Raw genomic sequence first — 13,991 nt, forward strand, 5'->3', positions numbered from 1 at the left:
GTGTGTATATTATGAGGTAACCATCTGTCACACCAGTAAGTGAATACATCTAAGGTACTGTTTAGTAGTTAATGATTGTATATAATTAGTTAGATTATAATCAAATATCCACATGACAGGTTCCCTTTAAGCTAGACTAGATAACAGGAGTAGAAAAAACTTCGGATGGCTGATTTACAGTTCCTGCACAATTCTGCATAATCTGAAGACAAATGGCGAACAAAGGAGAGGTCTTTATTTCAAGAATTGGTCTGAGTTCCCACCAATCACATAATGATGACTTTCCTTAGTACTAGATCACTCAACATTATGGCACCAGGTGTAATGGCAATGTGTATACAATATGGCACCATATGTGATGGCAGTGTGTATAGCGCTGTCTAGTCTATTACATTATTGGCTATTAACTATATTATGCTCATACTGGCTAAATAGCACAAGACACCATACACTTAGGTGCAGACCTACCATTGTAATCTCTGCACCCTTTATTGGTACACAAGAGGTTATCAGTTGGGAACCTAGGTTACCAAACATCCATATTCTCAAGACAGTGGTCTATAGTAAGAGTTAAAATTGGAACTCCTACTGAGTCCACCCAACTCCTACTCCCATATAAGAACAAGATGTCCTTAAGCTTGGTCTCAACCTCATCCTTCCTATCTGTCCTGTAGAAGTGGGGGGCTATGTATAGTTTTGATAACGCTTCTCTATGGACTCCATAGCAGCCTCTATAGTTCATACGATGTCAAAGCCAATGTAGGTGCCATGAGCCTCGAGAAACCTACTGTATATCACCCACAATTTAATAACTTAGGGGGAGATTTTTCAAACTGGTGTAAAGTAGATCTGGCTCAGGCTACTTTCACACTGGCGTTTCTGGGTCCACTTGTGAGATACGTTTCAGGGCTCTCACAAGCGTCCCAAAATGGATCAGTTCAGCCCCAATGCATTCTGAATGGATAAGGATCCGTTCAGAATGCATCAATTTGGCTGCGTTTGGTCTCCATTGCATTTTTTAAACGGTCACTAAAACGCAGCTTGCAGCATTTTGGTGACCGTCTGACTATGCGAAGCCAAGCGGATCCGTCCTGACTTACAATGTAAGTCAATGGGGACGGTTCCTTTTTTCACACTCACACTATGGTGCAATTGAAAACTGATCCATCCCCCATTGACTTTCAATGTCAGTCAAGACGGATCCGTTTTGACTTAGACTTTTTTTGAATAAATAATGCAAACGGATCCGTTATTAACGGATACAAGCGTTTGCATTATTCGTGCGGATCCGTCTGTGCAGATACAAGACGGATCCGCACAAAACGCGACTGTGAAAGTAGCCTTAGTTGCCCATAGCAACCAATCAGATTCCACCTTTCATTTTCCAAAGGAGCTGCCCAAAATGAAAAGTGGAATCTGATTGGTTGCTATGGGCAACAGAGCCAATTCTACATTACACCAGTTTGATAAATGACCCCCTTAGTCTCTACTTGTACTATTGCATTATCAAACCAAGACATAAAGGTTAAACATTAGCCTGGTATTTTCTCCATGCACCTGAGGAAGAGCAAACAGACGAATAATTGCTAACGTTAATCAACTAAAAATGATTGCCTCCTTTTACCCACAACATTGGCTAATTAAAGCAAACGCCGTATGAAGATGAAATCAGAGGCAGCAATCATGTTTAGAGAAATAGGATTACAAAGCTCTCGCCACGTCTGTACAAAGGATTTAGCGTCCCCTTATTGGATCATCCAACATCTTTGTTAACAATTAGACTGTAAAAGTGGAGCAGAGTTGGCCTTTTATATGTGCATAGTGTGAAATGCAGAGTTCACTGTGTCCTGGTCCATTTGCTCATTAGTGTGATAAATGTGTTCACATTCAGGAGTTAATTCTTCCTAATTGCAATATACACATCCAGCCGCAAGCTCCCTCTTCACTTTGTGTCTCAGACAATGTGTTGAGAGCAACTACTGCAAGCTAATATTACTACAGTACACTGCGTCTGCCATTGTTTTATTCGCCTCCTGTAGTTCCTTATGTTTGTGTCCTCCACTACCTGATGAGAATTCCGTTCTGCTGCATCAAAGAGTCTATAAGCAAAGTTTCTGAACTGTCATACTGAACAGATTATAGAGCAGGAGGAGCTGAGCAGACTGATATATAGTGTTATGGGGGCAGATTCAGTATAGCTGTGTTTGGTTCATCTATATTCCTGCTGATTCTGGGCTTTGGTGTCAAGGAGGTGGTCCTATAAGGATAGCTATCTCTATATACACAGTCATAGAGGGAAGGCTGTCAATCACTAATAGGTCAGCTCCTTAACTCCAAAACTCAGTAGGAGTTTTAGTGAATGAAATATAAGTTATACTGAACCTTTTCCCACAAAACTGTTTATCAATCTGCTCGGCTCCTCCTGGTCTATAACATGCTGCCTGTAGGTCAGACACCATGTTCAACATGACAGGTTTCCTTTAAGCCAGAACCAAGATAAGCAGTAAAGACAGTCTAGTGTGGCGTATCAGAATGTCTCATGCACCCAGGTTCAATTGAGAGGAAGTCCCACATAGACCTCCTGCTTCTGATCAGACAGATGAAGCACAGTATAATTACCTAGAAGAGCATGGAACAATGGGTTCCAGGGCCAATAATCGCTAAACTTGAAGGGCCTAACCAAACAACAGCCCCACTGTCAGGTAGATTCTAAAAGAAATAAGGTTTTCCAAAGAACACAACCCAACTGTGCTGCAGAAAAGCCATGCTATCATCATAGATGTCAAAAAGGAACCAGAAGCTATGTTAAATGCTACTACAGAGACAGAATAGAGACCTGAGTAATTACCATACACCATATCCTGAGGCTGAATTGGCGTGTTGTAATAGATGTCCCACCATATAACGCTCCAAGTTACATTGTATCCAGTCAACATAAAAACACCTATGCTATATAACAGAACTTCTACATTCACTTCAGTACAAGATCCAACATACGGAAACAAGAAACAGCACAGTCACGCTGCCCCTCCCCCAACAGTTACCATCCAGCTTTAAATTACAAAGCTGCACACTGTCGAAACTCCAGCCTCTTCAGTACAGTATCGGCATGTAGTATATAGAATTGGTATAGAACTCCTTTAATGCAAAAAGGTTTACACCTATGTTTTTGGACTTCCAAACACCCCCCAATAGTGGACTTTCCCTATTACCGTGCTTTTCACATTACATGTTATATCCTCCAGATATTGGCTTATTCCTTTTAGTCTCTCTGTATATCGGGACAGGGGTTGCATTTTAGCAAGAAACCGAGACACATGGCAAAGATTCATAATAATAAAATAAAAGCTCTCTTTTCAATTGCGCACTACTATGTGAGGATTAGATGGCTAGGTGCCCTATCCTACTCCCTTCCCAATCTTTGTAGGAGATAAAGGTCCCTTTACACAGGATTACAGCAGATTGTCGGAAAGGAAGCATTAATTCCCGTCAATTTGCTGATCGCTAGCGGAGGAAACCAGTGCGTTTACATGCAGCTATCATCACAGTATGGGGAGGAGTGATCGCTAATGCCATAATTCTTCCCCATAAGGACTCGTTGTTTGCCGGCAGGAGATCATGTTTACACGGCACAATCTGCTGCTGTTAAACAATCACTTTTGCGTGTGCACAAACGATTAGATTACCCGATGAACATACATTTACATCGGCCAATCATCGCTAACGAGTGTTACTATGAACGCTTGTTAGCAATAATCTGTGTGATTCTCGGACTGTGTAAAGGGCCATTAAGGAAGCCCCAGCCTCCTATTATTTCCTACAAGCTTTTATTTTTTACTAATACTAATTGGATTGGAAAGCTGAAGAGCCCTTGGCAGGTTCCTTCATCCTTGGGATATGGGTCTTGAGATCGGATCAAATGCTTATAGCAAATGTATCTGCTGCCTTTATGGTGTGTATAACCTTGGCACAGAGCTTGCCCAACAGTGATCCAATTTTAGCCAATTCTAGCAATTCTTATACTTTGACCTCTCCTAGATGTCTATTACTATGGCAAATTACTTGAACTAAATGGTAAACAAAAGGATCCAAATAATCACGTAAAAGGATATTCTATGTATGACCTTTGAAATGGATAGGTGATAAATTCTAGATCACTGGGGGTCCAATCAGTGGTTCCCCGACCAATCACCCTAACAGGGGAATCCTTCTCCCATTCCTCTCCCCCAGAGGAAGGACCATGATCAGGGGGACTATGAAATGAGGCAGTGGTCAAACATGCACTCAGTCAAAGTCTATGGCACTGACAGAAACTGCCATCATCCATTTGTACAATCTATGGAGGTCCCAATGATTGGACCTTCACCGATCTAATATGCAGAGCTGCTAATTCAGACCTGCTGTTTGTTATGCATGAGCTGAATATTTCAGGTTCTGCCACAGCAGTTCTGTTAGATTCAAATCAGAACTTTGACTAAGCCAAACCAAAAGTTTAATGGGGTTTTTCACCTTTTGGTGGGGGAAGGGGGGAGCCTAACTACCCTTCTCCTTTGGCAGACCTATGAAGGGAAGCATACTAACCTGCTTCCCAGTGCTGGCTCCCAGCTCCCTCCCTCTCCAGCCTTCGGCCTCCCTGCTTGGCGTCAAGGATGTAAACTTCCATTTTGATGCCGCTGCAGCCAATCACTGGCCGCAGCAGTGATCTGATCCCCTTGCATCATGTCAAATGGTGTGACGCAAGGGGAACAGATGACCACCGCGGCTAGCGATTGGCTGCAGCGTTGTCAAAAGTTTAGTGGAGATGCCAAGGCCTGAGAAAGAAGGAGCCAGGAGCCATGAAACAGGTCTGCCAAAGGTGCCCATCCCCTTTAATTCTACTCAGTCTTTAAATGTTGTCTCACTTCTGTATTGTCATTTTGGTCCCTAAGTGCACATTTTGGGGACCATCTCAGGGCAGCGCATGGTGGCTCCGTGATTGGCATGAACAAAATCTGCATGGAATCAGTATGTTCTCCCCATGTTTGCCCACTGTAGGTTTCCTCCATGTACTCCAGTTCTTTCCCCACACTCCAAACACATACTCATTATAGGGTAATTTGAAAATTAGACTGTCAGCCTCAAATATACGGTGTGAGCCATGACAATCTCTATGTAGTGCTGCTGAGTACATTGGTACTATATAAACAAACTAATCAAATCAAATGTCTGCAATGTCAGTGGAAAGGGTCACTTTTTTTCACGTAAAGCTCAATCATGCAAACCATTCTGTGGTTATGATACACTGCGCGCATCGGTAGAGAATAATGTATGTATTATGTAATATGTCCATACAGCATCCCCTGCAGCTCGTTCCCGAGATAGTAGTACAAGCATGTAATCTTCTACTTGAAAACATGAATGCATTGCAATAGATAGGAGGCAGATCCCTTTGTATCACAGTCATTTTCACAAAGAGACACAAAGAAAAGCTAATGGCTATGCTACAGTCTTTGTCATGTGGCAGAATCCATTTAATGAGCTAAAACAAAGAACTGAGGCTGTGGTCTGTTTTTTTATCCAACAAATATTCTTGTCCATTGGTAACCATTAAACCAAGCAGACTGCATCCATAACAAGCAGAAGGTATATAAAGTATATGTAACTTTATGGTCAGCAAGGAAGTTTTCATACTCCCTGGACGTGAGTTCATACACAATGATCCACCTTAGAATTTATCAGTTCAAGGACCATGTAGCTTCCATGAGAACAGCATGTACTATGGGGCTCTGACAGATGGATACTATTTCAAGTGGTTTTTTAAGATAAATCAAAAACTTGAAAGTAGTATGGATTAGTATTGGACTGGTTCAAGTCTGAAGTGAAAGATCCACTGTAAGTTCTTAAGATCAGGGACACCTTGGTACCCACCATTCCAACAGAATAATTCATGGTTGCCTAGACTGGTAAGTTTATAATGTGCTAACAAACGGGGTTCACAACTGGTTTGCAGGAACAATATGCAGTTGCAATTCATATCTTATAATATGTTAATCTTGTTCTATATCAGTTTAAGAAATATAGTCTGTCATAAAACATCCTGCATTATCTTATTACCAACATGACCAGGGTGAAAAACAGAAACCATTTAGTACATTCTTATAAAATAGATGTAAAGTGTCTACATTTCTAAGATTAAGCCAGGACCATAGACATTGCACAGAGACTCCCAATACAAATGCACAGGCTATTGGGTTTCCACACAAGCTCCTTATTTCTGCTGCCTGTGGTTTCAGCACCATAGGCTGGACAGCTCCTCATAAAGCCATTTACTCAATCACCAAATGTCACCTTAAACAGCCCCTCCGCCTGTCTCCTGTGGCCTTCCTCTTCTTCATGCTGTCTACTTTTTGGGAAAGATGAAAGCAAATCAGGGATAATCTGCAAATTGCCTTTTGCTGTATGGTAATAAGCCTGAGGCTGCCATGGGAAAACTCAGTGTCTCTCCTCCTGGCACAGTTTTGAGAGTGCTCACTTCACAGCGATACTGACCCCAATCTTATCCTAGATCTCTCCTGGCTATGACCCTTGGGAATGATAACATGGGTTGCAATGTGTGCCCCATACAAGTATATGATCCCCACACAGCAGACAATGGTCAATGTCTAGGGCACCCTATGCAGTGAATGAGGATATGAATTTCAATATGCCCTAGAAGTCATCCTTGTCTTAATTTGAGGGACACTTACAGTATATAATGAGTGGCAGCAGTGCCAACCTATATGTGTGTTTAGTGTGACATAAGAGGAGGCAACCATCTCAAAGGCATTATCAGAAGGGTATGTATGGGATACATAGGCTTTGCAGTATAGATTTTAGAAAGGGTGAGCCATACCAGGGCTGGGGTAATGAATAAGTGTCCTACCTGCTGAATTTGGCTGCCAGAGTGCAGGCAGGAGGTGATAACCCAAAGCCTCTGTAGGGCAGTCACCGTGCTCTTTTTCTTGACATGTTCCTTCAGAATACTTGGATGTCACTTCTCTCAAGGCAACCTTTCGCAAAGCCGGCTCCAAGCACTCAGTCCCTGTGAATCACTGCAACCCCCACTCTGGCTGCTCTCAGCAGGATGTGGCAGTGTGATACACCGTATTCCTCCCACACACAAGGTCTGGCTGGCTCCTGGTTTTCTATTCCCAGCATCAGTCCAATCCTATAGCATTGGCTAGTCCTGCAGCATGATGCCCATCCTAACACTACTGCTTACTATAGCAAACCAGTGAGCTGGCTAATGCACAAAAGTCCCTTTTTTTCTGCCCAAATTCCTCTGTGTGACTGTCTGATTTTCAGCATCCCAAGAGCTGCCTCCCCGCCTCCACTTAAGACATGCCCCCCATGGTCCTATTTTCTCCTTGTTGCAGGCTGGTATCCGTCTCTGGAGGTTGCTTTACAATGCTGCTTTGAGCTGCTTCCCTTGGATGCTCATTCTCCTCTCTCCATGCTTTGTTCTGCCTGCTGCCCCCATCCTGGAGTAAGCACAGCTCTCTCTAGTGTTCATCTGCTTCAGCAATGGAATTTTAAAACTTGCTGGAGGAATGCACTGGATAATAATGATAGCTCTGACAAGGGGCTAGAACTGGTCACGAGATCAGTAGACATGTTTCGCAAATATATCTGTCACCCTGTGCATTTCTTTTATTTTTTATGAGGATAGCATTAGCTGAACCGGCTAGCATTGTATTAACAGTGATGTATCTGATTCAGGGGACATTGGATTATGAAATGTATATATTTGTTTGCACCTTATACTGTGTTTGTCAATCTGTAGCCAGGATTGACCACCATAATGAGGGCACAATATTGATCATTGCTTATTTTCTTTGAGAATGTAGTGGTAGAACCTGGGTGTACAAGAGCATTCTCCTACGGGTCAGTCAGAGCCTAGGTGTCCATGTTAAAGTCAAAATGGGCTCCTGTACTTTCATTTATGCCAACAACTGCTCTTACTGTTCTTACTGTAGGTTCTTTGACCCTGAAGAAAGTACCAATGGCCCTGATGACATAGGTAAATGAAGCTTGCACCCAATTCCTGCAATTGGTGCCTGAACCTAAGGAAAGACAGGTCCTTATGTGACCACCACTTACCGTAAGCTGGCAGTGGCAGTGTTATTTGGACATGCAAAGTTATTTATGCCTGTGTTATTTGGGCATTATATGGTACTCCATAGGAGACATCATTTCACACCTGACACTATCTGACCTGAGGCTGGCCTTGGGCGTAGATATTGGCGGGACTCGTGGAAAATTCATCCCAAGTAATGAGTGGTGTAATAGATGCCAGGGTGAAGCCAGTAGACAGACAGTCCTGCAAGAGCACTGATAACTGGCTCTTTGCCACAAATAAATGTGTAGCTATGCTTCTAGTATTTGGTGTAGTAATGGCATGTAACCAGGGGTTAGGAGAAGGGGGACATGGGGGAACTGCAAGGTTTGCATCGCTGAAGGAGAAAGTGAAGGTCAGCTATCTACTGTAGTCTCGCATAAATATGTTTAGAAGCAACTACTTCTGTACTTGTATACAAAGATGTCACCCACTCCCAGATTAATATTCTTAACATGATTTTATGTAAATTAATCAAAGTAAAACTGAGTGGATTACCTTCATGCCTAAGTAGAGAAATAACCCCAGTCCCAGTCAAAGCAACATTTTCAAACATCTCCAATGGTCTCCAGCCTATGGCTCTATAATTGTTGAAAAAATACAATTCCCAGCATGTCCTGACAGCCTCAGGCCTGGAGAGCCACATGTTGAGGACCACTGGTATAGATAGCCATTCATTAAAGGGGTTATGCCATGATTAATGTAAAAAAAATTAAAACATCATATAGTACATGACAATACCTTTCTAACATAGCTAGATCCAGCCGTGTACCTCACATGGATCCAGAGATCTCTACGTTCACTGCTCCAGTTGCTCTGTTAGATTATCTTCAGTCTGGCAGTTCAGGAGGAGTGTCCTTTCTGCTGCAGCTCTCTCCATGTAACTACCACAGCTTCTAAAAGGACATACAGCTGGTGGCAGGTGAAGGTTTAAACTGAGCATGCTCGACCAGCTCAGTGAGACAGAAAAAAAATAAGGAAAAGAACAAACAGCAGGTGGTGCTACACAGATACATTTTATTGAATAGCTCACTGGCTATACTAAATTCGTAATTATGCGCAGTTACAAAAGTATTTAGATCCAGGTGCTGGTTTGAAAAATGTAGAATATGCATTTTGACACAACCCCTTTAAGGCCCTGATATCTCTACAGGGAGTGCAGAATTATTAGGCAAGTTGTATTTTTGAGGATTAATTTTATTATTGAACAACAACCATGTTCTCAATGAACCCAAAAAACTCATTAATATCAAAGCTGAATATTTTTGGAAGTAGTTTTTAGTTTGTTTTTAGTTTTAGCTATTTTAGGGGGATATCTGTGTGTGCAGGTGACTATTACTGTGCATAATTATTAGGCAACTTAACAAAAAACAAATATATACCCATTTCAATTATTTATTTTTACCAGTGAAACCAATATAACATCTCAACATTCACAAATATACATTTCTGACATTCAAAAACAAAACAAAAACAAATCAGTGACCAATATAGCCACCTTTCTTTGCAAGGACACTCAAAAGCCTGCCATCCATGGATTCTGTCAGTGTTTTGATCTGTTCACCATCAACATTGCGTGCAGAGGCACCCACAGCCTCCCAGACACTGTTCAGAGAGGTGTACTGTTTTCCCTCCTTGTAAATCTCACATTTGATGATGGACCACAGGTTCTCAATGGGGTTCAGATCAGGTGAACAAGGAGGCCATGTCATTAGATTTTCTTCTTTTATACCCTTTCTTGCCAGCCACGCTGTGGAGTACTTGGACGCGTGTGATGGAGCATTGTCCTGCATGAAAATCATGTTTTTCTTGAAGGATGCAGACTTCTTCCTGTACCACTGCTTGAAGAAGGTGTCTTCCAGAAACTGGCAGTAGGACTGGGAGTTGAGCTTGACTCCATCCTCAACCCGAAAAGGCCCCACAAGCTCATCTTTGATGATACCAGCCCAAACCAGTACTCCACCTCCACCTTGCTGGCGTCTGAGTCGGACTGGAGCTCTCTGCCCTTTACCAATCCAGCCACGGACCCATCCATCTGGCCCATCAAGACTCACTCTCATTTCATCAGTCCATAAAACCTTAGAAAAATCAGTCTTGAGATATTTCTTGGCCCAGTCTTGACGTTTCAGCTTGTGTGTCTTGTTCAGTGGTGGTCGTCTTTCAGCCTTTCTTACCTTGGCCATGTCTCTGAGTATTGCACACCTTGTGCTTTTGGGCACTCCAGTGGTGTTGCAGCTCTGAAATATGGCCAAACTGGTGGCAAGTGGCATTTTGGCAGCTGCACGCTTGACTTTTCTCAGTTCATGGGCAGTTATTTTGCGCCTTGGTTTTTCCACACGCTTCTTGCGACCCTGTTGACTATTTTGAATGAAACGCTTGATTGTTCGATGATCACACTTCAGAAGCTTTACAATTTTAAGAGTGCTGCATCCCTCTGCAAGATATCTTACTATTTTTGACTTTTCTGAGCCTGTCAAGTCCTTCTTTTGACCCATTTTGCCAAAGGAAAGGAAGTTGCCTAATAATTATGCACACCTGATATAGGGTGTTGATGTCCATAGACCACACCCCTTCTCATTACAGAGATGCACATCACCTAATATGCTTAATTGGTAGTAGGCTTTCAAGCCTATACAGCTTGGAGTAAGACAACATGCATAAAGAGGATGATGTGGTCAAAATACTAATTTGCCTAATAATTCTGCACTCCCTGTTATACTCTTTCATCATTCACTCCTGTGAGGTAGATGACTAAGATATAAGCGCTAGTAGCACCACAAGGTGACACCTAGAGGAGTTGCCATGTATTACTCCTCTGGACAGATACACATGGACATTAGTAAAGGAAACTTCAACGTCTTGAACCTTCATTTTATATCCAATCTAACTTTCCTTCAGTGTCTCCGATAATGTACTGCAATATTTCATGTTTTCACAGTTTCAGCAGAATTTCACAGTTGGGAATTGCTTCTTCATAACCAATGAATTTATTTTAAAAATGACCTGCTCCAATTGGAACTGTAATTCTTAGCATCCATAAAATGTTCCCTCATGAATCATGTGCCAGTGACTCATACTGGGAAAAACGTCTTCATGCATACATAGCAGGGATAGAAGAGATTTGTCTCCTCCTGTAACATTCCACCACTCCTCTCACCTATGACCCTGATGATCCTCTAGGAAGAAAATACAAAAGAAACCGTGAAATTACTACAGGCTTACTACTGGTATTCTTACGATCTTAAAGGCTTCATCTATATTTTATACACATAAAATATTGAATGAATATTAGTATAACAAAATAGTAGGTGATTCATGCCTAGAGTAATCCACTGCGGTATTGTATGAGTAACCACAGTCATAGCATTCAAGGCTGCAAAATGTTAGAGCATCAAAGAACATACTGAGAGAATAATTTGAGAACCACCGGTTGGGGACCAATGGCTATAATGGTTTATGAGTGATGTCATCAGAAAATATCAGCTAGTCTACTGACCTACTGTGCATATATACAGTAACCTTTGGTTAAGCAGCATCCCTTTCCACTCTTCTATAAACACTTTGGGACCTGTACCCCTCTATACTACAATAAATTATGGGGTGAAGGAGGAATGAATGGAGTCTGGAGATTCAGATAAGCAGATGCTTTCCCTACCCTCTAAGGCCCATTCACATTGGGGGCCTAACTGCTACGACTTGGCCTTTAGGTGCTGTTACTAGGTTATTTTGGCTTTGTGTGACCGTATCATGTGCCATTATATAGACACTACATAGAACTGATTTTGTCACGTATGGAGCTAGTATTTGGACATTGTGTAGCAGTGTTGGACATTGGTTAGCATTTTTATTGAACACTGCACTTTAGTTCTATTTTTGCTGTTAATGTTAAGGCTGTATATTTAGTATATATTTAGAATTTAGCATATATTTGGTACTTGTTAGCCATTCTCTTTCCTATTTACAAAAATAAATAGTGGGGGTGATGCAATATTTTGGCAAAGAAGTCTTCACATACCTTTATAGTGCCCTGGTATAATTCAATGTCTTTACTCAGCTTTTATGGTGCCATATAAATACCTCCTTTTGGGGTACAGAAGCTTTTTATTTTTTAGAAAGGGAGCTAATTTGCATATCTGTTTCCTAGAAGAGCGTTGCATGGTCTATAAGGCTCTTTACATTACAAAACAGCTTTCTGCAGGTACATACTTGCTCGGCTATGATCCTAAATTATGTCGCAAGGCCTATTTGAAAGGTCAAGCCTTGACTTATGGGTAGCTACAGTCCAACAGTTTTCTTTTCTTTTTTGGAAAGACAGCTAATTTGTAGGCCTATGGAACAAAAATGTTCTAGCGTGGTGAGATATTATTGGCATCATGTTTCTTCTGAGACCCATTGCTGAGTGTTTGCCGATTTCCCAGGTAAAGCACCAAATACAATAAGGCACAAATGGCACCAAGTGATCATGCTACATCTGTACCCTACTACCGATACATTGCACAAATGTAGAATAGTGCTGTTGTGATCAGAGACCTGGAGTGATGGCCACCAACCCAAGGTTCTTCCCTGCATATTCAGTTAATTTATTTAAGCTCTAGGAGTCTGTTCAGACTACAACTTATACACTGGGTGCTCTTAAGGAAAGACTGTAATAAATACACTATGTGAACTAAAGGACGACTGTACTATTGCAACTAGTAACTGCTAAGCTCTATGTCTTTAATAGACTTTGTAACTGCCAAGTATTATGCCTATTGTCACGGTAACCATCAAGTGTTGGAATAAATTTGTTCCAAGTTCATTGCGATGTGTCTACCTCTTTACTATGACATCCCCAAGTGGGGTCCCATAATTAGGTCAAAGGCCACACAGAACTGACCCTCTCGTATCAGCCATTAGGTGGGTGTGTGTAGGGTTGATCCCCTGCTCCTTCCATATGCATCATTTTCTGAATAAGAGTTTTGATTGAAAACTATACCGGTGGAATGGATCTAAGTGGCACACACCATGCACATAAGGGGTTGCCGAAATCTCCGGTTTCTACACATCTACCACACGGCATAAAAGATGAAACATTCCAAGTAAAAGTATTGTGTTAGGGTCCATTCACACGTCTGTAGTGCATTACGGATCCGCAATACACCCGGCCGGCACCCCCATAGCAATGCCTATTCTTGTCCGCAATTGCGGACAAGAATAGGACATGTTCTATTTTTTTCCGGAGCCGCGGACCGGAAGATAGGCGGCGCTCTCCCAAAATGTGGATGCGGACAGCACACTATGTGCTGTTTTGCATCCATTCCGTCCCTCTAGAGAATGAATGGGTCTGCACCCGTTCTGCACAATTGCGGACTTGTGAATGGAGCCTTAACCAGTAAATAGAAGATTAAAAAATATATCTTTTAACGGCTTTTAACTGAAAATATGATGACCGACTTTTCATCTTTTCAGTTAGCCATTAAAAGGTCAACCACTGATACTCAAACTCAATTTTTTATAGTCCAAGTAACTAATGAATCACTAATATATGAGTCACATACGGTTTCAGGAACCTGTGTACAGGCGCAGGCCACTGTATAACGACACTCAGATTTTTCATTTAATTCTTTCCATTTATAGGATTTTTTTTTTTGTCTCTCTATTGAGCCTTGTACAGTATATCATAGGGGCATGATATGACGAGTCTAATAGAGGTTAGTAGGAGCCCACAGACTGAGCATCAGATAATAGATCAAGCAGGGAAATATAGCGCTAATTTCATAAACCAAAATTCATTCCAGACTTTCTGATTTCCTTTCGCAATGAGCAGATCATAAGAGAGAACAAATTATATTTTTATCAAAATATGCATGTCTTGCCC

This window comes from Bufo gargarizans, chromosome 2, assembly GCF_014858855.1.
Source record: "Bufo gargarizans isolate SCDJY-AF-19 chromosome 2, ASM1485885v1, whole genome shotgun sequence".
NCBI lineage: Eukaryota > Metazoa > Chordata > Amphibia > Anura > Bufonidae > Bufo > Bufo gargarizans.